The sequence below is a fragment of the Pholcus phalangioides genome, unplaced genomic scaffold, assembly GCF_987345545.1.
Source record: "Pholcus phalangioides strain wild (caught in Gottingen) unplaced genomic scaffold, Ppha-v1.0 ptg000039l_1, whole genome shotgun sequence".
Classification (NCBI taxonomy): domain Eukaryota; kingdom Metazoa; phylum Arthropoda; class Arachnida; order Araneae; family Pholcidae; genus Pholcus; species Pholcus phalangioides.
In genome coordinates, this window is record NW_028301625.1 from 12,161,528 (window position 1) to 12,188,459 (window position 26,932).

The 26,932-nt window shown below is 34.2% G+C and overlaps 1 protein-coding gene across 2 annotated transcripts in view; it reads left to right on the forward strand.

Annotated features, from left to right (window-relative positions):
* The first annotated feature begins 6,219 nt into the window (after nt 1–6,219).
* The window catches only part of LOC149065591 (sulfotransferase 1B1-like), a 49,928-nt gene continuing 29,215 nt past the window's right edge, over nt 6,220–26,932 (forward strand). The window contains exon 1 of one of the 2 annotated variants that reach the window (XM_089253763.1): nt 6,220–6,536. The gene's annotated coding sequence lies outside the window, so the exon portion shown is untranslated. The remainder of the gene's footprint in view (nt 6,537–26,932) is intronic. The other variant, XM_089253764.1, reaches the window with a different exon arrangement.

Below are 26,932 nucleotides of genomic sequence, written 5' to 3' on the forward strand. Positions count from 1 at the left end.
ATTTTTCTTCCTTTTATGTTGTTAACCATACTTTTGGCCTATGCTATCTTCCCTTCTACATTTAACTTCATTTAGTATGATATAACTCATAAGGGGCATAATCACCGGTTATTTATTTATGCAATATTTTTGGCCAAGAGGACTATACAAGAGTATGCGGTTGATTTACATATAGATATTTAGTAACATTTAACAAGAAATCAGAGATCGTGGGGAGTCAACAATAGTGGAGGGCAGTTTTTCCCATTCAACTATGGTATTAGAAAAGAAATTGTGTTTAAAACAGTCGGTAGAGGCAAAACTGGGTTCTAATTTTTTGATGTGGTCAAGTCTATTTGAGACAAAGGAAGGCTTAGTCAAAATACCGGACATGTCGAAATTTAGATGGCCATGATTAATCTTGTAAAGCATGGCTAATCGAGAAATAAGTTGGTGAGTAGCGAGTGGGTGGAGATTGAGTTCGAGTTTAAGATCGGAAACGGAACAAAAGGAGGAATGAATTCTCACTTATTATGAATAATCACAAATCATCGCAATAAGTTTGATAAATTTTGCTATATTTATCAAACTTATATTACTTTTACCAGAGCGATTATGCGTACTCGTATTTCCCAAATGAAGTTGGTAAACATAGAGAGATAGGACGGATTTTTTTCTCAGCCCAGTATATTGTGGCGACAGCATCCACCACTGGATGGCGCTGTCCACGTAATAGGGAAAAGAGCACGCCTGCGTGATGGAGGAACTGGACTTAACGTTTGTCGCTCAAACCAAACAGTCACGCGGTTCGCTCATATCAATATGTATCATTCCTTCTACAACAATATAAAAAAACCGACAGTTTCTGGATTTAATGCTGAGGTGAACTCGGAAAGAGAAATCATCTGGTCTCCGCCGGGACAAGAAATCAAAAACCAGACATAATATCCAGAAATTATCTGTTTCTTTGAAGTTGGTTAGTTTCAAAAATGTGGAAAAAAATAATCCTTATTTCACTTCATTTTAAGTTTTTAGGTCCGTACGCGATAGGTACACTACACCACGCAATTTGCCATTTAAAGTTAAATTAAAATAAGCTTGAATAAAATAAAAAATAATTTTTTTTAGCAATCTTGTAATGTTGGCTTTCTTCACATTAACGACAAATGCAAACATGACCAACATTACCTATGAATATCTTATCCTAGACTGAAGTTTATGCACACTTGATTTTGGTAATTTACTTGAATCGTTTACTTTGGTGAATTCAAGTTATTCATTGACAATTTATCATAGTTACCAATGCAAACAGGCGATTATACATAAAAACTGGTAAGTGTGATAAATTTGCGATACAGTGAAATCCCGATATAATGATGCTCTGCGTAGCAAAAAAAATATTTTGTGAACGTTGTTACCGCATCGCAAGCGGGATGCTGAGATCTCAGTCCAACCTCGTGTCGAATGGAATATCAAACTCGTTCTTCAGCTGCAGAAATTTGCCGAGTGCGGAATAGGCCACATTTTCAAAATGAGAGGGGGGGGGGGAAGGTGTTCGATCTTTTTCCTTCCCTTCTCTTTGTGTCTCTAATCCAACTTGGTGAAAAATATAAAATAGGGGGGGGGGAACGAAAAAGGTAAGAGTGATGAGAGTATATATAAGTTGCAATATTGCACCATATTGCGCTTAAGAAAAACTTAAAAAACGACCAATACGCCTATTGGTTATATTCACATAAATGTAACCGTCACGTTTATTGGTTGTTTTTCAAGTTTCGTAAAAGATCTTTTAGTGAACTTTTATAGTGTAACTCCGGCCTAAAAGAAAAGCTAAAACACTTTTACCTTTAAAGCTGAAAATCGTCCGCTAAGAAGCGTTAATAGCACCAGAAAATGCCCTTTTTTAGTTATTTATTCACCGTAAAAAAGTATTATTAATTACAGTAGTTGGTTAATAAAATTCAGTTACTAGATTAACATTAACACTTTCGGTGATCAGGTGCTGCAAAATACCGATGTTATTAGGTGCCTTCGGAAGAACAAAACCTGGTGATGAGTTTAAAAATATATTGAAAGTGATTATATGCTAGGTATAAAAGTATATCGTGTAGTGATTGCAGAATCTCTTAAAAAACTATCGTTATAAAGCAGTGGTTCTCAACCTTTGGAAACCTGGGACCCGATCAATTTTTTTTTGTAAGTAGAAAAGGCTCAGCCAAACTAAAACCTCCTAGATAGACCGTAGATATTAGTATCTAGGAGGCTTTGATCACATACACACAACTAATGAAAAATTGAGAAAAATGAAACACTTTGATATTGAGTAAGTTGCTACCGTTGGACCAGTAGTTGAGAAACAATAGAGAGTAAAGAATATCGTTGTATCGAGAGGAGTTTAACACGGAACTCTATAGCAATTTCAAATCTTGTTTGGAATTTTTTGAAGGAAAAAAATTGTTGTAGTGAGATGTATCGTTATATCGAATATTGTTGCAGCGAAGTTTCACACTATTTAAAAAATATATCAAACCAACCAAAAAATGCTTCGTGATCATCCATAACAACCGGAGATTATGCATAATCACCGGATTTATCATATTTACCGTCATAGCCCTCATTCATATCCTGCTAAGGACTGTAGGTTTGGATCTTTGGTGGGGTCCCCCTCTATAGTGAATTTTTAATGTAAAAAAAAATGACAAGAACCGTCTTGATCCCCAGGGCTGAATTCCTCTTAGCTCGACCCTTGTGAGGTGGGGGGGGGGATATTCACTTAACACCGACACCCTAATTGTGAAGAAATTGTGCAATGCTGGCTGCTTGTGGGGGTATCTGATAATAATGACCGATTGATAACTGTGTCCGAAAAACGGCAAGATATAATCTTGATGTAGATCTCTAAGAAACTTCACAAATTCTGGTTTTTCAGACTTGACACATTTTTTTCCATAATCCATTATCCATCAACCATTATCCATCAACCGTTTGTCATAGAGTTATGCCTGGATGCTGAAAGGCTTTTCCAGCATGACTTCTTAACCGCTTATATCCCCTTTGGGGACAGAGTGGGAGTCATGTTCTGGTTTGGTGGTGGTGGTGGTGGTGTCATAGAGTTATGGCTACCTTAAAAAATGCTCAATATGTGTTCGGGAATCCCTCTGTACTACTTTCGAGAGTGAAAATACAGTGTATCATAAAATAAAAAAAATCTAAATTTTCATAGGGCCCCTTTATCTTCTAATTCCCAGTTAGAAAGTTGTTGCCCTGTTTCTTTTGAGGCAAACAAAGAGAATTCAATTAAGCACATTATTCGCTGAGATATTTGAATTCAGAAATCGGAGAAAAGTTGGGAAAGAACAGCAAAACTAACGAACACCGCTTCTTTTCTTCATTTATGCTGTTCTTTCCCAACTTTTCTCCGCTTTTTGAATTTGAATATTTCATTGAATATTCTACTACAAACATCAAATTCTCTTTGTTGGCCTCAGGAAAAACAGGGCACTAACTTTTTCACTGGAAAATAGAGGTCAGGGAAAAAAAATATAAAAATTTAGATTTTTTTATTTTATGACACACTGTATTTTTACTCTCTAAACTGGTACAGAGTGATTTCTGAAGAAATTCTGAACATTTTTTGAATTGGAGCCATGGACGGAGATACGGGGGGGGGGCGTGGGGGGCAACCCCCTAGGGTCAAAGGTGGAGTCGACAGATCTAATGTATATATGAATTGACATCATCATCATCGTGCCCCCCCCCCAGGAATAATGACCGTGCCCCCCAGACTTCCAAGTCCATCTCCGCCTATGGCCATACCTCTACATTGATGAGATAAGATTTGAATTATGATTTACAGGACACCCTGTATAGATCTACTCATACTTTTATACAATGGATTGCGATAGTTTTTAATGTACGCATATCATATCATTGATCCCTGAAAATTCTTTTGGTCGACGAACCATGAATATGGTTAACTCAAAGAAACTGACGAAGATATAGCCCTCACAAAGATGAGGGCTATATCCAGGGCTATATCCTAGGTCCAGGGAAGGGCCGGGACGATTTTCACCATTTTTTGTTTTCCACACTATAAATTATTCATAAAGAGGCCGTGAAAAATCCGGCATGGGCTTTCACCAAAGATTTTTATTCCTAGCTCTGTTGCCGGATGTGGAGTCCGAATGTGGGACTTACACTATTGAGAACGCAGTATATGGATCATAGCGCGGGCATGACTATGAACCTGCGCTCGATGAAGAACGCTTGATTGGAGTACGGAAATGTTTGTCAACAAGAAAAGGAGTTCACTCTCTCATTTCTATCATATTCCACAGTCTGATAACGATAACTTATGTATACAAAAATGTCCTGGTTCAACTTCAGCTTCAAAATGCGTAAAAAAAACCATTTTGATAGAAAAAAAAATTGTGTTCATAAACCGAAACAATGATAACTATAAACGAAATTTTTCCCCATGTTATGATATTGACCCATTCTGAACTTTGCAAAAGTTATACTATATTAAGTTATATAAGCGTCTACTGTATTTAAAAACAAGGAATATTCTCTCAGGAAAAAGCACAAGACAAAAATTAAGTTGGAAAAGCATCGGCGCGCGACTTATCTTCCGGAAATTACGGTACATGAAAAATTATAGAAATACAGTGATACCTTGGCTAACGAAGATAATTCGTTCCAGAATAACATTCATAAACCGAAATCTTCGTTAGTGGCAACGCGATTTTCCACAGGTCTCTATGGAATTCATTCCAGGTACTGACAAAATTTTAAAGATACGTTTCTTAAAAGACCAAAAACTGACCGAAGACTAAAATGAACAGCTTCAAAATTGGGTAAATTAGAATTTACAGGAAGATGCGGTACTGAAGAACTTTTCACTTTACACTGTGCACACAACAAAGGCCAGCTTTGGCTATCCACTGGTGTTGACACAACCAACACTTTCTATAGCAGAAAACCTCCGCGCGAAGCTTTGACGTCACTGAAGTCACCCATTTCACCTGTAGACATTGGATATAGCAGTCCGACGTATGCGAAATCTTTACCTTTTTTTGCAGTATTTTCAATGACTATAGGTGAAATGGACGACTTCAGTGACGTCACGAGCTTCGCGCGGAGTCTTTCTGCTATGGACAGTGTTGACACAACCCAAAAGTCAGAAGAGATGGTAGGTGTCCCCATCCATTTACGATTTGGTTAGCTCATTTCTGTGTCTGATACATGTAGATGGAAAAGATAAGCACCCCTAGAATGTTTAGGCTGTTCAGCTTGATGCTGAGAGCCGTGCATTGAAGCATCGGCTCCTTTTTTTTCAAATGCATTTTCTATTGGGTGAATCTTTCATTTTACATGAAATGGATCAAAAACTTTCTGAATGAGAAATGGTCACTGTGGTAGTCACGTGGTCATAGTGACAGACTTGCATCGCGAAGACCTGGGTTCGAATCCCACCGGCGCAACGATGGTGGTCGGGTGAAGTTGGTTTTCTGTGGTTCCCAACTTCAAGACACGAATGCGAGCCGATCCCTCCCGTCAAAAAGTCTCGCCACACACAGTGAATAAAAGTCACACATCGGTGCAAAATCGTTACACTTCACTTCTGAAATATATGGACTGAAAAATTAGACACAACTCACTCGGTAGTAAATTGCCCATGGCGGAGTTGTGCTCGGTTTGAAAGAAAGAAAGAACGGGAAATCGATGTACACACACATGTAGAAAAAGATTCTGAAATGGACACGAGTTAATCTGGCTCAAACGACGGTAATTCTGATGATGATTGGCGCTAAAATTCAGCTCACGACGTGGCTGTTTCATGTTCAGCCGAATCCGTATTCGTTAGCCGAGGTCATCGAAAACGTCGAAAAATTCGTAAGCCAAGGCGTTCGTTAGCCGAGGTATCACTGTACCCAACAAACACAAAATTTTCCCGAATTTCGATTACACTGTACACATTTTTCGTCTCGCGGCCGAAAAAAAAGTGGGAAATTTTTCCCGAATTTGCCTCGGCAGGGGGGGGGGAAACGGGGGGAACAAAAAGTTTTCCAGTAAGGAAACGAAACTTTATTTTCCTTTGTCCCTCGTATTTCTCGTGAATAATCCCTATTCGTTGAGGTAACGCGCATGCTCATTTTTATCCCCACAAACAGGCGGTTAAAAAAAAAAATCCCTCTCCCTGCACCGATGACATCTATTGAAGGGAAAACATCCACACCTGAATCTTGCGAAGATACCGTTATTGCATGGAACGTTGCTTGACTGACAACACTTGTGCTGACTTTTACGAACATCAGTGAGTTTCCTGTTCTCTTACGGAGCAAAACACACATCATCTTTTTCTCTCTCTACGAAATCATGACATTTTCGTAGGCGGTTGATAATTTTTATCTCTTTTACGGATTACAAAAAAAAGAAATTTAAGTATTTTTTTTTTTTTTCCATCTTCAGAAAAACAAAAAACTGTGTGAAAAATTCATCTCTGAAATTTTGGAATAAAATTTTGACTGAGATTGTGACAGACTGAACTTTATATGGTAAGTTGAAGAAAGAAGTTTCTTTTTTTTGTGATATAAATATTTTTTATTTCGTTTAAATTAATTTAAAAAATATGATAAATGAAAATTTGGAAAAATATGATAAATGAAAATTTGGAAAAATATAATAAATGAAAATTTTGAAAAATATGATACATGAAAATTTGGAAAAATATGGATAAATAAAAATTTGGAAAAATATGGATAAATGAAAATTTGGAAAAATATGGATAAATAAAAATTTGGAAAAATATGATAAATGAAAATTTTGAAAAATATGTATATAAATTTGAATAAATATGAATTTATCTCTATAAAATTTATACTTCAGTGATATGTTTCATAAAGTTTTTACTATTATTTATTGTTTCTTAAATATTTTCTACTTCACTTAAATTAATTAAAAAAATAAAATAAATAAAAATTTATATTTCAATGAGAAGAAAGACATGTAAATACTATTAAAATATTCAAGTTAGTAAGTTTTATATAGTTAAAAACTATAGTTAAAATATTTCATGAAAAAATTATGATGGCAAAACATTGTTTTTAACGTTGGAAATTTTGAGTAATTAAAATTAATAATTACCATTTTTTAAATAATATTTTAAAAAATAATAATATATATTTTTTAAATATGTTTAAATGTTTATTAAATTTAAATTGAGGAATAAACATTAATAATGGATATTGATATTATCGAATAGGAATTTTTTGTGTAAATTTTATTCGTGTGTATAAATTTTCTTTTTTCATTGGTTTTTCGTTTTTTGTGCGGGTGATTAAAAAAATATATATTAAAATTCTCACCATTAATGATAAAAGCGAATCTGAAATTATTCTTATGGAATGTACATATGGTTGAGGCTCTATATATTTTTTCAAAACGTCTATTCAAAGATCGAATCTACTTTCAACGATGTATGAATTAACATTTAATCGTCAATATTCTATTATTAGTTGAAATTTTTCTTTTAATGAGCCCACAAAATAAGGATTAAAAGCACTTCATATGTTTGAAGTTACTTACGGCTGGGAGAATTCTTGACAGCTCACTTATGAGAGTATTTAGCCCGTGAAAAGTTTTCATAATTCTACAGTGATGAGATTTAATTCCGTTTCTCACAGTATAGAAAAGATTTTCCACTTATATCGGCTTAAAAAGATGTTAGCAAAGACTTACGCGTGAAAAGGGAATTCATTTGATAATTATATGAACCAGCATTAGGTAAAATATGATATTTATCTGACAATTATAGGAGTGAAAGTTCTCTTACTTTACTTCTTTATTCTTTTTCCGTAACTGTCAAAGATTTTGAGTGCATATATATAGCTGTATATATGAATATTGCGGGGTTTTTTTTTTTTCGTTAATAAAAGAACTTTGATAGAAGTAAATGAGGTATCCTACAGCTTCAAAATACAGTGGTACCTTGACTTGAGAGATTAATTCTTCCTTGAAAGTTACCTCGTTACCATGAAAATCTCGTATGTCGTATCTTATTTCCCATAGAAAATGAAGATCCCGTAATTCATTTCATAAATATAAAATATTATTCACTCGTATGAAAATAGTTATAAGTAATGTTAGAGCCGAAGAATTGTAGGTTTGCTAACAAAATAAATAGAGTATAATCCGACAATACTGTCGGCTCCGATTTGTTCAAAGCTTCTTTTGCTCGTACGTTTCATGCTTATTAGTAGAATAATCGCTGGCAAGTTTGTGCATTATTAGTGGATATTTTTCTCCCGTATTTTGGATTACTCACAAGAAAAGAAAATCGTAAATTGAGATACAATTTAAACTGAATTATACCCAACTGCAATTCTAAAAGACAACGTTCAAAATTATTTTGGTAAGAGTTTACCTTTTCTTCTCAAAGAAAGGTTCTCATTTTAAAAATTTTGTCGTAATGAATGTAATTTATGCAACACAAAGATAAGAAATTTTGTGATAAATGGTATCCAACAAAGCGCGAATTTTCAAATAATCATGTTCCTAAATCAAAAGCAGGCAACCCAACTCAACTGACGAGCTACAATGATTTTTCGCATACAAAAATCAACTCCACTGTATGGTGGGAGCCCGATCTGAGTCGTCATTTTTATCATCATCATTCAGTCTATCAAAAATAATTCACGATTCGTCTTTCTAGAGATTACAATCAAATTTTCGAGTACGAATAAAATATAATCTTTACAACTCATTATTTTTTATACTTTTATTGTAAGAGAAAATTAGTCGAGACAAACGGTCCCGCGATCAGCGAAAATAGGGCTTTCGATGGCGATTGACGGGTTGCTGGTCACTGTTTTAAATAAATATACATATGCCAACATTGAACGAACTGCTTCAAAAATTTCTGGTAACTATATAAATTCACCAACTCTCCAAAATTGTATCGAAGACCACGAATTTCTATCTTTTTTTCGTATATACAGCGTTGGACAAAGGCTTTAGAGGCGGAAAAACTTTTACCCCTCTTTTGGATGTTTAAGTCCGTTTTAAACTCAATTTCACAAACCCACTCTAACTGTTTGACTTAATTAGAAGAAAGGGGGGTAGTTTTTATTATTGAGTCTAAGGCCTTTGATGGTAGGTTATTTTAGATAACAACCCACGGTGTTCCAGTTCACAAAATCAATTTGTGCTGAAGATACCAACTAGAAATGGCCTTCCACGCCATTTGGGAGGTTACAGTTTAGAATGAATTGTTATCTCAGACGCTTTTGAATTAACGAAAAGCAGGAAGCGAGTTGGCATAGAAAAGCAAAAAAAAAAACAAGAAGACGGTGTAGTAAGAGGAATATGGCCCCTAGCGCATTCTCTATTGAACTTGGAAACTACCCTTTCATAATAAACTCCAAGCATTGCTCCAAAACTAACGAAGCACGGCTCTCTCTCTCTCTATAAATATATATTTATGGTATATAAATACCGGCATTGCAAAAAAACATTGTATATTAAGGAAAGATATAACAATGTAATAAAAAAATAGAAAAGTCAAGTTCAGTAACCGGTTGGCGATTTTGAATGAACGTAACCTCGATAGCGGTCAGTAGGGGGAATTTTTCATGGATTCCCGTAGTGTCAGGTTCTGATAAACAGAAAGCGTTTTCCCTTGAGACCGATGCTATATAACTGTTAGGTCATCGGACAGAACAACTAATGAAGTTGCTGCTTTCTTTAGTCCTTTTCCTCTTTTTTTCCATTATCGTATTACTTCATAAGTTTATTTCAACGCTTTGTATTCCACACCTTGAGGCTATGGTTCAAGTCCGGTTCTATAACAAGGTTGCTAACCCCGAATGTAGCAGGAAAAGTTTGCGCTTCGTCTAACTTAGAATCATCTATCTAGGTTGAAATTGAACGTTTTTCTTGTACGTTGTCAAATTGATTAAATTAAACGATTTGTGCCGAAAGTTATTTTTCTTCCGGAATCGTATCAGAGATTTGTCACTTTGATAAGGATATTTATTTTATTTTTAATTGCTAATGAACACATAGGTTAACATGAACATCAATAATATAGATGAACGGTATGGAGATGCACAATCAAAGCATATTAAAAATTCTGAAATATTCTGTGTGTGTGTCTTTTTTAGACTCCTTATGAATATAAGGCCAAACTAGCACTGTGCACACCACCTCGGCTGAAAGCTTGTTCAACGCCCTTTTTGTACGCTGGACGAATGACTGGAAATGCACATTATTTTTTCATGGCGGAACTTTAACTGGTAAAGAATGTCTACTGGTCTGACTAAAAACGTGTAACTGGATTGGGAAAATATGTCCCAGTCAACACAATTGTCCATGATATTATATAAGATCCGTAAAAATCGTTTCCCAGCAGTCTGTATTGAAGTTTGCATTCTTAAGTCCTGGTGTGAAAAGCGTTGGCAGCAAAAGGTGATAGTGATGTAACACGCAAAGTTATTAAATAAATTTGGAGTGACAATAATAGCCTCTTCTCACCCGAGCCAAAACTGACCATTAAAAAAATTTTTTTTGATTAATTTGTGTTTATTTTATGTCAAAATGCCCTTATATATTTTTTAATTAATCGATTAATTTATTGATTAATTAGTTCATTTGTGTCAATATTTCCACTAGGACCATTTGAGTTAGGTAAACATATGTGTATTTCAGGTCTTAACTTGAAAAAAGAATGATTATATAAAAAAAATTTAAAAATGAGGTACACATGTACCTCTTGAACCAAAAGAGGATATAGAAAAAAATTCTTATAATACTGAATTTACTTCTGGATGGACTTTCCTGCATCTATTTTTCTTACTTTTGTTAGCTCAAGAAAACTGAACAAGTCAACTTGTATGACATCTTTATGACTAATCGTCAGCGATATCTTAATCCCTTTCTCTAAGAAATCATTTCAGTATGTCATATCATGCAAGTTTATGAATCGAAACGTTCTCTCCGCCTTTATCTATCGAACCATATCGAGATAAACAACAAATATTTTTTTTTTGTTCTCTTGGAAGATCCTGGTTTTATTTGCATTTGTGGTTTTATTACCTAGTTTTCAAGATTATTTTCTCATTTGCATATTGAGAAGTCAATAGTAATGAGCAGCATCATTGGAAAATATCGATGATTTCACAGACAATAGTCGAAATTTCATTTTTCAATATTTGCTTTCCGTGCTTTTAATCTGCACTGCATGTAGCAACTTAATAAAGTTTCGAGATTATACGGTTATAATTTGTGAGACAGACAAATGGATAGACGCTCAATGGAAGCAATGATGTATCATTGTAATAACGAAGACAGGTTTCGGAGTGTTGCATTACGTAAAGTTTCGAAATCAAAACGCTATGCAGGCAGTCCATTGTTTCCCTTTAAATAACTGATTATTGGAGTCACTTAAAAGACATCATTATTTAAATAACACAATACATGGTGTTTTTATAAGAATATTTTTTTAATTGCAAAACAACACACACACACAAATACATGAATACAAATAATATACAAAATAAAGAACAAAAAACATAACGTACACTCTGCCTTATGGTTCTTAGGGACCCAGTCGGTCCATCCCAGAGCTTAATAACATTTTTCTGTAATCAATAAGCAACAGTTTTTATTTTATGCGTGACACTGTAAATACAATTCGGATTTTGTCTTTTTAATTTAGTTAAAAAAATTTCCTTGATCATTTTATATTTTCAATGAATGTTTCGAAATTTGAGATAGAATTTGCAAATGCAAAAATTTCTTTTTTGAAATTTGTAACAAATTTCTGGTCCCAAGCGATTTATACATTTTGGATAAGGTATTTATGGGGTTTTGGTGTTGAATAAAAATAATTATACCTATTTGAAGTTCTATAGTTGTTATTTCTCAGAAATAAATTTTGATTTTTTACCATGAAAATTACCAATTTATACACATTAATTTGCCTCAGTTCAAGTGTTAAAACTTTTGATTTAGGTAGGTTTGAATTATTAAATGTAAAAATTCTACGTTTTATACGATTGATTTTTGAAAATTGATTTTTATAAATTTTTGATGTTATCGTGGTAAGCACCTCCCCAAACTGTTATTGCGTAAGTTACTCTTGATTATGCCATACATGGAAGACTGTCTTAAGGCGTTCCGGAATCTCTCTCTTATGATGTTTCTCTCAATCTGTATAATACCTCTATTTGTTTTCTAATTTTACTACAATTTTACTACATTGTTTGAGTGACTATTTCATTTCAAACTGTCTTTTATAATAACTCCTAAATAGGTATATTCTCTTAATCTTTCTATATGAAAGCAAGAGAAGCTTTGGGTGGAATGTTCATAACTGTGCAATTTTATTGATACTGGGGTATGTAGATTAGGAAAAAAGTGGGCCTGAGCACTGTTACTTGAGGTATTCCTTTTTTCATTTCAAGATAATTGCTATTTTCCTTCATTATACTAATTGCTTGTGTTTGTCCATAGCAATACATATCGAACCATCCCAAAAGCTCACCACGGATTCTAATTTTCTTCAATTTATTTAATAGTAGTGTTGAATCTACATTATCAAAGGCTCTTTTCAAATCAGTGAAAACTGATATAGAATAACTATTGTTATTGAAACTTTGATTTAGGTACTCATTTACATTTGCGATTACCATTTCAGTGCTTTTTCCTGTTTGAAATTCATATTGATTCTCAGCGAAGTAGTCTATGTGCTTTGAATAATTAATCAGTTTCATTTTATACTTTTTCAATAAGTTTTGAAAAAATTTTGAGTACTGATATTGGTCTATAGTTTGCCAGAAGGTTTTTGTCTCCTTTTTTTAAAGAAAATAAGATGAACAATATAGATACTTTTCAAGTTCTGGATAAAAAATTCCTTCAATTAGTGATGTATTTATCAGGTACGATAACAGGTTATTATGAAATTTGGCTATGGTTTTGATCATTTTTACTGTTATTTCCAATGCCGGTCATCAGCATTGAAGATATCGATGCATTGCTTTCAATGTTTAAAGAAGCTCCTACATTGGAGAATGCTCACTATCTGAATTTCGGTTTATATAATCCGCACTGAAGTTTTCAGCCACTTGTTTACAATTTGCTGTATCTGGCAAGGTAGTTTTTTTAATTTATTATTGTTTGATTTATAAAGTCCCATTGTTTACGAATATCATATTATAACAATTTAATTTTTTTTTCCTGAAGTGCTCGTTTTTCACTATTTTAATCTCTTGCTTCAGAGCCTCGTCATAATTTTTATACGTATCTTCATAATCTTTAACACGGGGTATTTTTTATGTTTTTGTATAGTTTTTCTTTGATAATTAATTTTGTCTATTAAATGTTTATTTATCCAATTTTTATAACTTTTGCGCTCTCTATTTGTTTTTCTGTTTCCCATAGGTTTCTATTTAAGGTAATAATATCATGAAAACGTCAATATTTATTACACATATATATATATATCATTATCTTCATATATAATTATTATAGCGTATATTTACAACAAATTTCTCAAATTCTTTGTAATTTATTTTAATTTTTTTTTTCGGAGTGCATTCATTTCAGTTTTTTTAGAGATGTAGAGTACTGGGAAATGATCTGTTATTTTAGTATCGTGAGTCGGAAGTTCATTCCCGGAAGAATTCATTCCATCAGGAAAGAAAATTCCCAATTTTTCACGATTGAACTTTTTAATTTGTTACATATCGTCCTACAATCTGTTTCGGTTGAAGCGATCTGTCATCTGTACAAGGAATCTTAACGAGACTAATGCGATAGAAAAAGAACTAATTTGTCTAATGTGTGTGTATCTACAAATGTGATGGCGAAAACGATCGAAACAATTTCCTATTTTCATGATGTCCTTTGTTTCGTTGGTCTAAAAAAGAAATAAACGTCCTTATTTGCTTTGTTCAATAAAATAATTGCTTAATTGAGCGTGGCGAACGTCGGATCTCCTGCGGACGCTTTTGACGATGATAAAGGCTTGTTGTGTGAAAGACGCCTTCAGGTTAAATAAGAGCGATCTTGAACCATCGTGAGAAGTGGGTTACGAGGACGAGAAAATAAGAGAATGCTCGTAGTTTCGTTCTGGTAGACTGACTGAACAGACTCGCGGACAACATAATTTCGACTACTATTCTTGGTATTTATTACTTTGCACTCAACGTATATATATAATTTCTGCTATATATATAGTCCCCGTTCGCAATTTTCTTATTTCTATTGACGGATTTTTCATTATTTTCAATTTCTACCCTTTTTTCTACTGAGAAAATTATTTGATTACTCACGGCTTCTAATTCTATTCCTGGACGGAACGCAATCTATGAACCTTTTTTTTTTGGAATCACGCTATCCTAAATTTGGTATTAAACAAATAGGGCCAACATTCTCCTTTTTAGACATTTTTAAAACGATTAGGAACTTCACAAATACATATAGTATATTTTTATTTGAGTTTTAATCCCCTTAAATATGACCGCGAGGGGAAACCTTGTTAACCTGAGCGGCCGCTATGGTGGTCGAGTGGTTATAGTGGCAGACTCGCGATGTGAGGATCCGGGTTCGAACCCCACAGTGGTGGTCGGCTGAAGTTGGTTTTCTGTGGTTCCCAACTTCAAGGCGCGAATGCGAGCCGATCTCCCCGTTAAAAAGTCTCGCCACAGAGAGCAACAGGCCTACAAATATTCAATCATTACACTTCACTCACAATTTGAAGTATAGATGGCAGCACTGAAATATCATACACAACACTAGCTACACACTCAGACTGTTAGGTGCCCTCACTTTGTTCCAGACTCTGCCACGAAGCTGGACTGGAAGAGATCTCGGCAACGGGATAAGTCCGGTGGCAGAGACCCTGGCGTTCATTCATTCATGTTAACCAGAGCGGGTGCGAAGGGTGCAATCGCACCGGGCCGCAAAATATTGGAGGCTGTAAAACTGGATCTTATTGTATTGATTTCATATAACTGATTTTCAAAAGTCAGAACTTGAAATTCTATTGATCTATTGATGAAGAATTTGTCGATTTATATATTAACAGCGATAGTGAATTCGCCCTCCCCCCACATCCTTGAATGGGACCTTGATTTTTGACAGGATCCCAGACTAAGATTTTTTGAGCTGTCTTCTTATATTTATTTTCAAGAAAATTTATAGTTTTAAATATTGAAAAATACCTAAGAGCCCCAGAGCCCTTTCAGCCTTTCCCGTGAGGGGGGGGGGGGCATGGTCTTAACAGCACCATGAGCCCTCCGGAAAAGCGACTCTTTAGGCCTGTCACCTTTCAGACTTAAATTGCCAGTATAACCCCGCTTCAAAATCTTATTTCAATGTATTACAAATTATTTTGTTTCGCATGTCTCGTTAACGCTAGGATCCATATGCACTTGCACTATCTAGTATGACCATGCGTTTAGAACAGTGATTCCCAACGTGGGCGTCAACGCCCCCTTGGGGGCGATGGAATATTCCAGGGAGCGGTAGAAGCTACGGATATAACATAGGATCCTATGGGTTAGATTGCGTTGGGGGCGACGGGAGAAAAAAATTTATGAAGAAGAGGACGATGGGACAAAAAAGGTTGGGAAACTGGTTTAGAAAGCCCGGCTTTCTGGAACCTCTTTGGAAAGTTTTTTTTGACGGATCCGAATTCCAAGACTTTTAGCGGGTCACTCATAAAATGATATGTATAGAGCAAAAATTAGTTGATCTCTAGGACTAACACCCCCTATCATATCTCTCTCGCAATATTGAAGAGTGCCACAAAACTGTTCTTGCATCGATTATTGAATGATTGCAATCTTCAGCGGTGATTTTTTTGAAAATTCAGGGAGAGAATTAGTGTCTCTTTTAAGTCCATCGACTCCGTGGTATAGTAAAGCATCCCAATAATATTCCCTATTTTATCTGATATACAGTATCAAACTACAAAATGGAATCAGATTCCTTCTTTATACTCTAATATTCTCAATTAATTAATGAAGTCTTCGTAAAATTATCGAGACGTGACAACCAACTCTATTACTTTGGTGAATTCCAGATATTTATCACTATCATAGTGTTATTATAGGTACGAGGCTAATATGTGAATACCATAAATCTTCCAGGAAGATTATGTCTATCATTTTCTTTCATTTAAAAAATATATAATTGCTACCCCCCAATTGAACATAGGTAATTTGAGACAAACAGTGAGTAATCGAGTAGCTAAACAAGAAGGTAAATCTGTAGGTCAGGAAACTGCTCAAGGCCTTCATTGGGATTTAATATTCAGCCTTTGAACTTGAAGAACCAGGTCGAAAACCCTGATTTGGTTTATATCTTTCCGACGCCCTTTAATTTAATATTGTTGCATGCGTCCATCTTGTCGATATGAGTTGTAATAACAGCTTAACACTAATAATTGTTATAACAGCTTGTATTATAATGTAAAATATTTTAACCATCAATGGTCCCGTATATACAGGTGAACTTGGTAATACAAACTTGTTTAATTCGAATATTTGGAACTCTTCTTGAGTTTCCCTATTTATTATAATGTTGAAATTTCTTGTTTAATTCGATTTTTTCCCTCATGTTTTTGGATAATCCGAAGTTGATTCAGAGATATGTCATTTGCAAAATTTCTCTTTTCTCAAAATTCCAAGCTAACTTTTACTCAGTCTTTTCTTTATTCCGTGGTTCACTGAACTCTTCCAGAATATAACATGCAGCGTTTCTACTTTTTACAAAATAACAATACAAAAAATTTGAACCTTTCTGTTTTGTATATGACATGATGTCGCTCTCCACTTCGTTAATGCAAGATATACAGAAAACTGGATGTTGTGAAGAGTTATTTTTTTTTTTATTTTGTGAATGTTTTTTTTTTGTGAATCGACTCCCGGTAGAGGCAGAGATGAATTTTTTCCGTCCTTAAAAAAAATCAATGTCTCAAAAAATAAATATCTTCACAACATCCAGTTTTCTGTATATCTTGCATTTTTTTGTTTTGGTTCTAAGGAGCAATGATTATGGTACCAGTTTCACACACTGGTAATTCCCACTGCAGCTGGTGTTTTACAGAGTCTTGGATGACTTCATTAGCACCTACCGATTGCAGATGTAAACGCTACTACTCAGGAAGTACGTTTGTGTGAGTGTGGCTGCGGTAATTTTCTACTAAGACAGAATTCTAAAAGCCGGGGTTTTGAAATCCTAGTGACTTTTCTGGTAAAACGTGTTGAAGGTTCATGTACTGCTAGTATTATTGGTTGTTTGTTTGTTCGGGTTTTTTTTGGGATATCAATGCAACATTTTTCACCCTGTCCAAACGAGGTTCATACGCTTGCTCGACTCAAAAAAAATTGTGATTAACTTACAGATGTGGACATTGGGGAAAGTAGAGAATAAAAAATCACATTGAATTTTCTCACGAAGAGGTTGAAAACTAATCTAAGAAAACACCAACGTTCCCTATTCCAACACTTGCAGAAACTAAAGACATGTTAAAAATAATAACGCTGAATTCTCTAAATCAACTTGAAGATTTTGTGCAATGTTTAAGAGCAACGAAAAGAAAAAAATTACAAATTTATGAATGAAATGATTTTCGTCATCGTTTAAGTTCTATACAAACCCCAGTTGCAACAAAGAGGAAATTAACATAATAAGTGATAGCATTCAATGTATTTTTCATAATTATCAAGAGTTTTTGATGCTTTTATGAAAGCGTAGTCATCCTTTATTGATAAATTGGGTAATTAGAATTTTGGATAATTCGAACTTTTTTGCTAGCCCCTTGAGATTCGAATTTATCAAGTTCGACTGTATTTGAATTTACATGGCAAATACATGGTTAAAAAACACATTGTACTGATTCAATTTCTTTGACATTTTAGAAATTACATCTTTTAATGTCATTTTAATACGAAAAAAATATGGCTTTCAAAATACAACACTTTTTTATCTAGAAAAGTTTATTCCTTGTTGGTGTCACTTCTTGAGAGCGGCTCAAATTTTACGTGTTCAGATGTTTATAAAATCACACCAAAATTGAGAGAGTTGGAATAAAATACAAATACATTATTTTTCTAACGGTCAGTTATGTGCCAAACTCCGAACGAAAGCACATTTCTCCGCCAGCAGCGGGTTGTCACTTCTTGAAAATTAACTGAAATATTTAATCCCAATAGAAGCCAAGCTTCTCAAGCCTTCTTCCTCACGATTGGAACTTTTTCTCTCCACGTAGTGTGATACTATAACCTCGCTATTACGTACAGCTTACGTGTTAACTTAGTCCTCTATGTTGGCAAATTTATCACCAGATTTTACCATGTTAGCCAAATGAAATCTGATTGAATTTTTCTTTACCCAAATCAACTTTTTTGCCAAAATGTGGCAATTTGTTTACTTTCGCTACCAAGTCAAATTTTTTGAGGGAAGGTGCATACAGTGCGTACGTGTTTGCTGTGGATCGTTATTTTACGTTGTCGTTTTAATGTCGTTTTACATGTTGATCAATAAAACGGCAATATTTTTTAGGGTTTTTTGAACTTTCATTGAAACTGACACGCGTAAAAAACATCAATGAAGGATGTAAAAATGGTAGCTTGACGAAGATATGACTGGTGGAAACAGTGAAATAATAACAACGATTCAATCAGAAACTTTTAATCAAACTTATTATGGAATGAATTGACATATTCAAAATAATTTTTGGTTGGATTTTTCTATTGATTACGATAATCAACGCTGATTTTGTTCTCAAAGATATTTCAGTAATTTCAGGGTGCTTTTGTGTGGGGCACTGATACCGAATCTGACATTGGTTTTATCAGATCGGCTCTAGTTTTTGGGATGAAGTGAAAGTTGAATTTTAATGGTAATACCATAAGTCAGGTGCGGATCTATGGGGAGGGGTCGTGATCGGATCGGTGGTGTGATCATCCCCCCTCCCAAGCAAAATGCGATAATCTGTAAAATTTTCGGAACTTTTATGATTATATTGCACTCAATCAATCCGTTGAAAATTACCTGCATCAACGTTTTTGATTAAATAACAAATTAAAGAAAACGTCGACTAAAATATAGGAAAAATCAGTACATTTTTTCAACAAATTCGGTACGGAGAAAAAACAAACAATCGGGACTATGAAAAATACGGGACAAAATGAAGGACGTATGATCACCCTATTCACAGTGGCTAACTAATTTTATTTATTTATTTTATTTTTTTTGTAAAATCAGCCCTCCCAACAGCGAGCTCTAGATCCGCACATGCCATAAGCATATACAAATCACCTAAAAACTGTGTGGAATGTAAATCATTAATAAACTTAATATTAATACATAAAGAGAGATCACTGATGTGTGTCTGGTAATGATATGAATGTGATGTGTTAAATAAAATAGGAAAGTAAACAAAAAGTTAGAAAAAATTTCCACGCAAAAATCAGTGGCTGCAGACTATATTGAAATATTGATATCATGCATTATCTCAAAAACTAGAGCCAATGCGGCAAATAGAACACCAGTTTTGAAATCAACAGCCCCAATTTACTTAAAGCCATCAAAATTTCTTTTGGGAACATGTGAAAATGAAATGTTTTTTTTTTTTTTTTGCTTGCCTAAAATTTGGCTATTTTAATCTACTTACAAAAATTTAGTTTTATGGTAGTTAGAGCCAGCATTATTCGAAAAAAAATAATTTTGAAGAATTGCTTCATCCTTCTCAAAAATTTTTAATTGTAACAAATATTCGTGTATGCTGAATGCCATCAAATTAGAAATTATAACCAAAAAAAATATAAAGACTCGGTACTTTTTTTTTCCGCAGAACAAAACAAAATGACTAACGCTTATAAATATAATTTCTATAAAGCTGGCGTTGTGAGATGCAAAGAACATATTCTGATATTTTGACTTTTCTCTTTCCTGAAAACTGCGAGGAAAAAAACTGGTTTTTATATCGCTTTTGTTTTCTGAATTTTTATGCGAGGTTATATATATATTTTTATATAATGTGTGGCATATGTTAAACATTTTTAAAAGCGCCAAGTTAAACGTTGGTGAATTTGGCAGGACTTTAAAGTGACGTCATAAATTTTTAAAGTGTTATGACTCATTAATTATGGGTCAGATCAAAACAAATGGAAAACACTTTTCCATATTAATTTTTCACAAGGAATCACGTGTGTAATTATTGAGCGGTCGATAGTTACCACCCTGTATATACCCTTAATTGGCCGTTGTAACCTATAAAAAAAATCCACTGTAATTAATTTAATTGCTGTGCTAACGTATTGTTTGAATTAAAAATATGTTAACAGTAACCACTCATTTACAACTGTATTTATAAAAAAAATAAAGTTCAATGCGTTTTTATGGAGGAAAACTATTGAGGGTTAAGGCATTTGTACGTGCAAAGTTGATGATAGATAACACACATTGATTTAAAGTTTTGTTGCCTTTTTTCCTGCTTGAAATTTTCGGTACATAAATATTTCATTCAAGTTTTAGTTCCTCCAGAAGTTTTTGTTTATGGTAATTTCATTAATAAAGATTCGGCAAGTTTCTTGTGAAAGATGAATGACCAAAAAAGAAATATTGTAAGAAAGTAATTTTTTTTATGTGTCCAACGCGTATTCTTGATCTTGTAGTGTATCAGATTAAGCTAGCAAATCGCATCCATCATTGTCAGTTTAGTTTGTCCTAGAACATGATGAATTTTTTGGATACCATGCCGACCATTTCCGAAACATGTAAGGAACAAAGATAACTTTTACATTAAAGCTTTTTTTTCTTTTCTTTTCATTAAAACCACAATGACAAATCCACCCTGTGCTGGCTGGATACGAGCAATATTGCTTTTACGAAGGAAACACGGTTATATCTACAAGAAAGTGTGAACAGCATTAACATTATCGCGGCCTTTTTTTTTTCCATATTTTATCTCTAAAAATATCGGAGAAGAATTGTATTACGTAAGCAACATTGCAAATACTGTTGACACGCTCGTAATCCTGTTTGCTCACCTTATTCCATGCACAGGTTTTCGAATTATATTTATGTATTTTATCTTTCTCTCATCCTCTCCTTACTTTCTCTTTACTTTTTCAACCAACACACGTCGCATTCAACAGTAAAGAACAAGAAGACGCTATCGGCAATGATTTCTGTCCATCTAGATATGCGGATGTATTAGCAAACATTTGCTTCAATTATTTCATTGAAATTATTTTAATCAGAGAGAATGGAAATGCTAAAAAAAACATACAGTCAGGGTATTTATGAAACAAATCCCTAACGTGACTGGATTGTTGAAGGCGTTTTCATACAGATTATAATCCGAGTATGCAATCACTGACGTTCTTTTTGATCTTTTATTTCATACTTCGAATTATCCTATAATTCATCACATTGTAAAGAGTTTTTATTCCGCTATTAATGTATTAAATCTGATTTAATAGTCATAATTACTCTCTAAAAATGTTATAACTTCCCTCGCATATTTTGTGATTTTTTCAATCCGGACAAAATGTATTTCACTATCTAGCGCTATTTTGGTTTCAAGTACTCAAGTCTAATGCATCATTTTCAGAGAATAAAAATAACAAATCCTCTTGTTCTACTTTTTTCTTTTGGTTCTAGGATTTTGACTTGAAATAACAGAATTTGGTGTTTTTATTTTTTCGGCTTTCCTGCCCTATTTTGTTCGTGAAAGATTTTCGGCATTTTTATTTCCAAAATCGATCGTTCTCGTTTTTTAACTTCAAATCAAAATTCTATACGCGTGCGACTTAATATGTTACTTTTCTTTCTAACGATAAAGACTCTTCATTCTTATCTATGCATATATATATATATATTTTTTTCCCATTTGATTTAATGTTTCCCATTTGAGTTCATCGTTCAGAATGATATAATTTATCCTTAGGAGAGTTTTCTTTATTCAAATTGCAATTATATATATATATATATATATATATAATCTCGACCCATCGCGTAGTACTTAGCCACTCATACACCATATTTATGACAAAAAATAATAAATGCGTCGAGATTTCGAATGTATACGAACTTTTAATTGAAAAGTGTAAGAAAACTATTCTTTACAAAAACACATTAAACACTCTGCTGTCCATATTTTAATTTGTTTATGCGATACAGTGCTTCTATCAACAAAGCTGTACGGCCTACGAATCATCTATAGCAGAAACTAAAAGATTGCTTTATTTAAAATTTCTTTATGCCTATTCATTGTGATACGCAAGCAGAACGTGTTTGATCAGCTAGAACCAATCAAACGCGAGTCATAAATCACTTTTTATTATGTTTACGAGTCCATAGATACAACTAGAGATAAACTTTTCCAAACTCATGCGCTCACATTTATACAAATTAAAAACTATGTACAGTACAGCTGAACTTATAACAGATATACAGTATTGATATTTAAAGTACAGGGTGATCCAAAAGTCGCGTGACCCGTTATGAAACATTTAATTTTTCAAATTCTACAGACTGTAAATACCGTTTTTTTTTCGATAAATGGTAGAATTATACTGGTCAAAATAAAAGGGCATTTCTTGTTAATTTTCATACACTGATACTCTGAATACGACGTTCGTTGTGCTGTTTTTCCCCAGGAGCAAACAATTTTTATGATTGAGCAGTATTTTTCAACTAGTTCATTTGAAGACGTTATTGAGTCGTTAAATAATGAATTTTCTAACGTTTTTGCCCAACAACACAATTTTTTTTTTTGATTAGTATATCGTATTTGAGAAACTGGAAATGTTGGAGACCGAAAAAGTGGGCATTCATCTCTACTAGGCCAGCATGAAATTCACGAAGAGAAGAACAAAATTTTGAATTCACCTTCAAAAAGTGTAAGAAAACTGCACGTCACACAGATGAATTTGTCATACGGGACTTCTCACAGGGCCCTGAAAAATTTAAGTGTAACGTTTATCGTGTTGGTGCTCTCACGTAATGAAAGTCTCGATCATACAAATTAAACATTCAAGTTTTACGCAGTTTCACTATAACACGATTTTTAAAATTTGATTTTAGGAATTTCAACCTGCAAAATCCGGCTTGGAATTTAACTTCAATCCTGGAAATGAACCTGCAAATTGTAGATATATACAGGGTGCATAGCAAACAGCGAGTATGGCATTTTACTGGCAAACCGTTGATAATATAGACGTACACTTCCAATTAGAAAAAGTTTCCAAATAACGTGTAGTACTCCGATATGTCATCCATGTTGAAAAGGGGTTGTGTAGTTATTGAAATAAAAAAATTAACTTTTTATACAGTCCCCGTGTGCCCCAAACCTAATTAAAATGTTGTTGCCCTGTCTTTCCTGATGCCAACAAAAAAAATTCTCTGTTTCTAAGGGCATTCCATGTTTCTAATTACACATATTCACTGAGATATTCAAATTCGAAGAACGGAGGAAATTTTGGAAAAAACAGTTCGAAATGCGGAAAAACCATTTTACCCGCATTTTACGCTGTTTTTTTCCCCCCAAATTTACTCCGTTTTTTGAATTCGAATATCTCAGTGAATATTGCACTTAGAAACATGTAATTTTTTTTGTTGGCATCAGGAAAGGCAGGGCAATAACTTTCTAATTGGGTTTTAGGGCACAAGAGGAGTGTATAAAAAGTTAATTTTTTTCTTCTTTTTAACAACTATACAGCCCTTTGCAACACGGATGGCATATCTGAGTACTACACGTTATTTGGATACTTTTTCTAATTGGAAGTGTACGTCTAGAATCAATGGTTCGCCAATAAAATGCCAAACCCCCTGTTTGCTATACACCCTGTATATATAACATAGTTAAATCCTTTTCACAACGTAAATACGTTGGATTTGATGATGTATTTGCTTATTTTTGTCGCACCACGGTCATTTTCTGCACACGAGGGCTAATTAGACCGGGACTTACAATTTATTGCCTATTCCGAACGGCAGGCTTGTTTTTATACTCATCGAGAGGCTGGTGAGCTAACCCCTCGATGGGGGAACTCCCTGCGGCAGCAAATTTTTCCGTGGTCATGTCGCCGTTTCTGTTGCACCCCTGTGCCAGGAAAGTTTTCTGAGAAGGACAAACCGGGTATCGCACTCGCGACACTTCTTAAACATCCTTTGGTACTTTAGGTGAGTATCTTATCGACCTGGGCTACCGCGAACTGATGCTGCTTAAACAAATTATGAGGGAAATTCTCAGATACAACTCCCCAGATCTCTCTCTGTTAAACAATGTTTAATAACAGTTTGACAACACATGAGAATTTTAATCGAAAAAAGCGGTTCCAATGAAACCAGAATTGTTATACTTAAGAGAAATATGTGGAATTCTCTGGCTACTAGAGTTTTTATAAGGAGACGAAAAATGCTGCTTGTCAAAAGTTATCAGCCTATCATACCAGGCTATTCAGGAAAGAAAACACCCACACTCAGTAGAATCAATCGGAAGTAGTAAAGTCAGAAAAAGTATTCATTTAATTCCTTCATATTGCCTAAATTTACGCGATTTATTGATAGAAATTTGAATAATTAATTCATTAGAAAAAGGATTCCTTGCTATTGGGTTCAATTTTTTTAAAATCCTTCTGAAGAACTTCCCCCCCCCCCCCCCACCATCTTTCCCATGTTAAATTCAAGTCACTTGACGCGATTTCGTCTTACGCGACTATTTTGCGATTTTGAGGAACCAATTAATAGCGTAAAGCAGTGTTTCCCAAAGTGGGCAATATCCCCCGGGAAGCGTTGGAAGTTTCCAAGGGGGCAGTAGTGGCTTTTGCTTTAGTATAGGATCCTATGGGTTGGATTGATTTGTGGGGGGGGGGGGGCGATGAGAGAAAACATTTCTCTGAAGAAGAGGGTGATGAAACAATAAAAGTTTGGGAAACTGGGCGTAAAGCGAGGGATGCCTGTATTGAGAAACTTGGTTATGTGTTCTTTACTGATGAAGCCTGGTTTCATCAGGAGGCTAAGGGGAGCAGTCAAAACACCAGAATTCAAGTGCACCGAAAAAATTCTGGTGTTCTAATTCAAAAACAGCATTTAGTGTCAAAACAATTGAAGGTACTCCAACCCTAAGAAAAGTGGCCATAAACCTGGTGGAAAGAATTCGCACTTGTATTCATGAAAGAGCTTCACATTTTGAACACGTGTTGCGATATGATATTTTGACACGAATGTTTTTTTACTTGTAAAAAATCCACGAATGTTGTTTTATTAGAACAACTATAGTTTTTCGGTTCATTTCTTCTGTAGCATTCAAAAAATAAAATAAATGTACTTCATAACGAGTTGCGTGACTTTTAGATTACCGCGTGTATAATAACTAATATGATCAACGTTCGAATCTTCTCGACCACTTTTTTTTTTTCTTTTTTGAGTGAGCTATATTGTGACACTTTTATCATCTCGATTGAGTGATTTAAAATTCCTTTTCCCATACGCCGTTTCTTCGTTTGTCTGAGTGCCATACCTAATCGTGCAGCTTGAACATAATACGACGACCGCCATCAATCATGCCTCGAGGCACTCCTATAAAGACAGATCCGTAAATACTGTCCTTTTAGTTTGAAAGCCATCTTTTCAAAAGACTAACAACACATATTTGTACCATAATAACTTTATGATGAACTTTTTTCTTATTGGATGATGCGCTGTCTTCTTCATACGAGCTAAAGGCACTTAGCCGAAAAACCAATGTTGAATCGATTCTTTGGGGAAGTCTGAAGACCAACATGCAAAGATGAAACGTACGGATTTTTCTTTTACAGTTATAATAAGACATATATATATATATAATTTGAAAATGAATTGCTATTTGATGAATTCCTTTTATGTAAAATTTTAACTCAAATGCTTCTTTTGTTCCATTGATACCATCAAATAGAAGTAGTTTAGATATTTCTGAGGGGGGTTAGGGAACAAAGATATACTTTTATTTTTCAAGCTTTTACAATAAATATTTGGTAATTATGAGAGTTATAATTACCAAGTATTTATATATTATAAGTTGATAGTATTGTATAAGACGCTTTGTCTTATAAAATACCATGCTTCGGTTTACGAACAACAAAAAGTTATTTGGTTTACGTATATGCAAGCCGGAAGAATTAAACTAAATCCGAAGAAACAATAAGGATTCCAACAAATTGAGAAGTCCATGGCCACATGGAAATTTATTTAAAGCTCTTTTTCCTGAAAATACGACTCCTCTTATCCCGCCCATGGATCAGCAGGTCTCTCATTTTAAACGTTAAAAAGGTTTGCATCAATTAAATGTTTCAGAGATGTTTTGCAATTATCTTTGGCACAGAATTAACACTAGCTGCTTTCTGGAAACGTCATTTAATATACTACGTTGCTAATAGTTCTTATTGATAAAGCTTGGCAGTAAGTGACTTACAGAACCATGAATTCGGTTTGGAAGACATTGTGGCCAGATTGCTTTGCAGAAAAAAATAAAAAATTTCGGAGATTTTGACACTGAGATTATGGATGATATTAATAACACTAGACATGACCCGGCTTTTCCCTGGGATGAGATATGAGCTCGGTACCTGATGAGGTTGGGATAGTCTTTGATTGTCTCTCTTTCTAGGGAAAACCGTTTTCAGTGTTTGATTTCAATTGGTTTTACGTTATGCACTTGAGCGTGAAGCACCGTTTTAAAAATTCACACTCGAAATTTTCGCGATCCCAGGAACGAATTAATCCATTTTAAATTGATTCTTAATTCGTTTCTCGTCCATTTACAACTCGGTTGACTCTCGTTAACTCGGTTTGTAAACCGGAGGTCGACTGTATTTAGTATCATGAATATAGTTTCAATTATTCAAAGCTAAGTCTGCAAAGTCAGCACTATAACATTATCGTTCAGCGTCTTCCT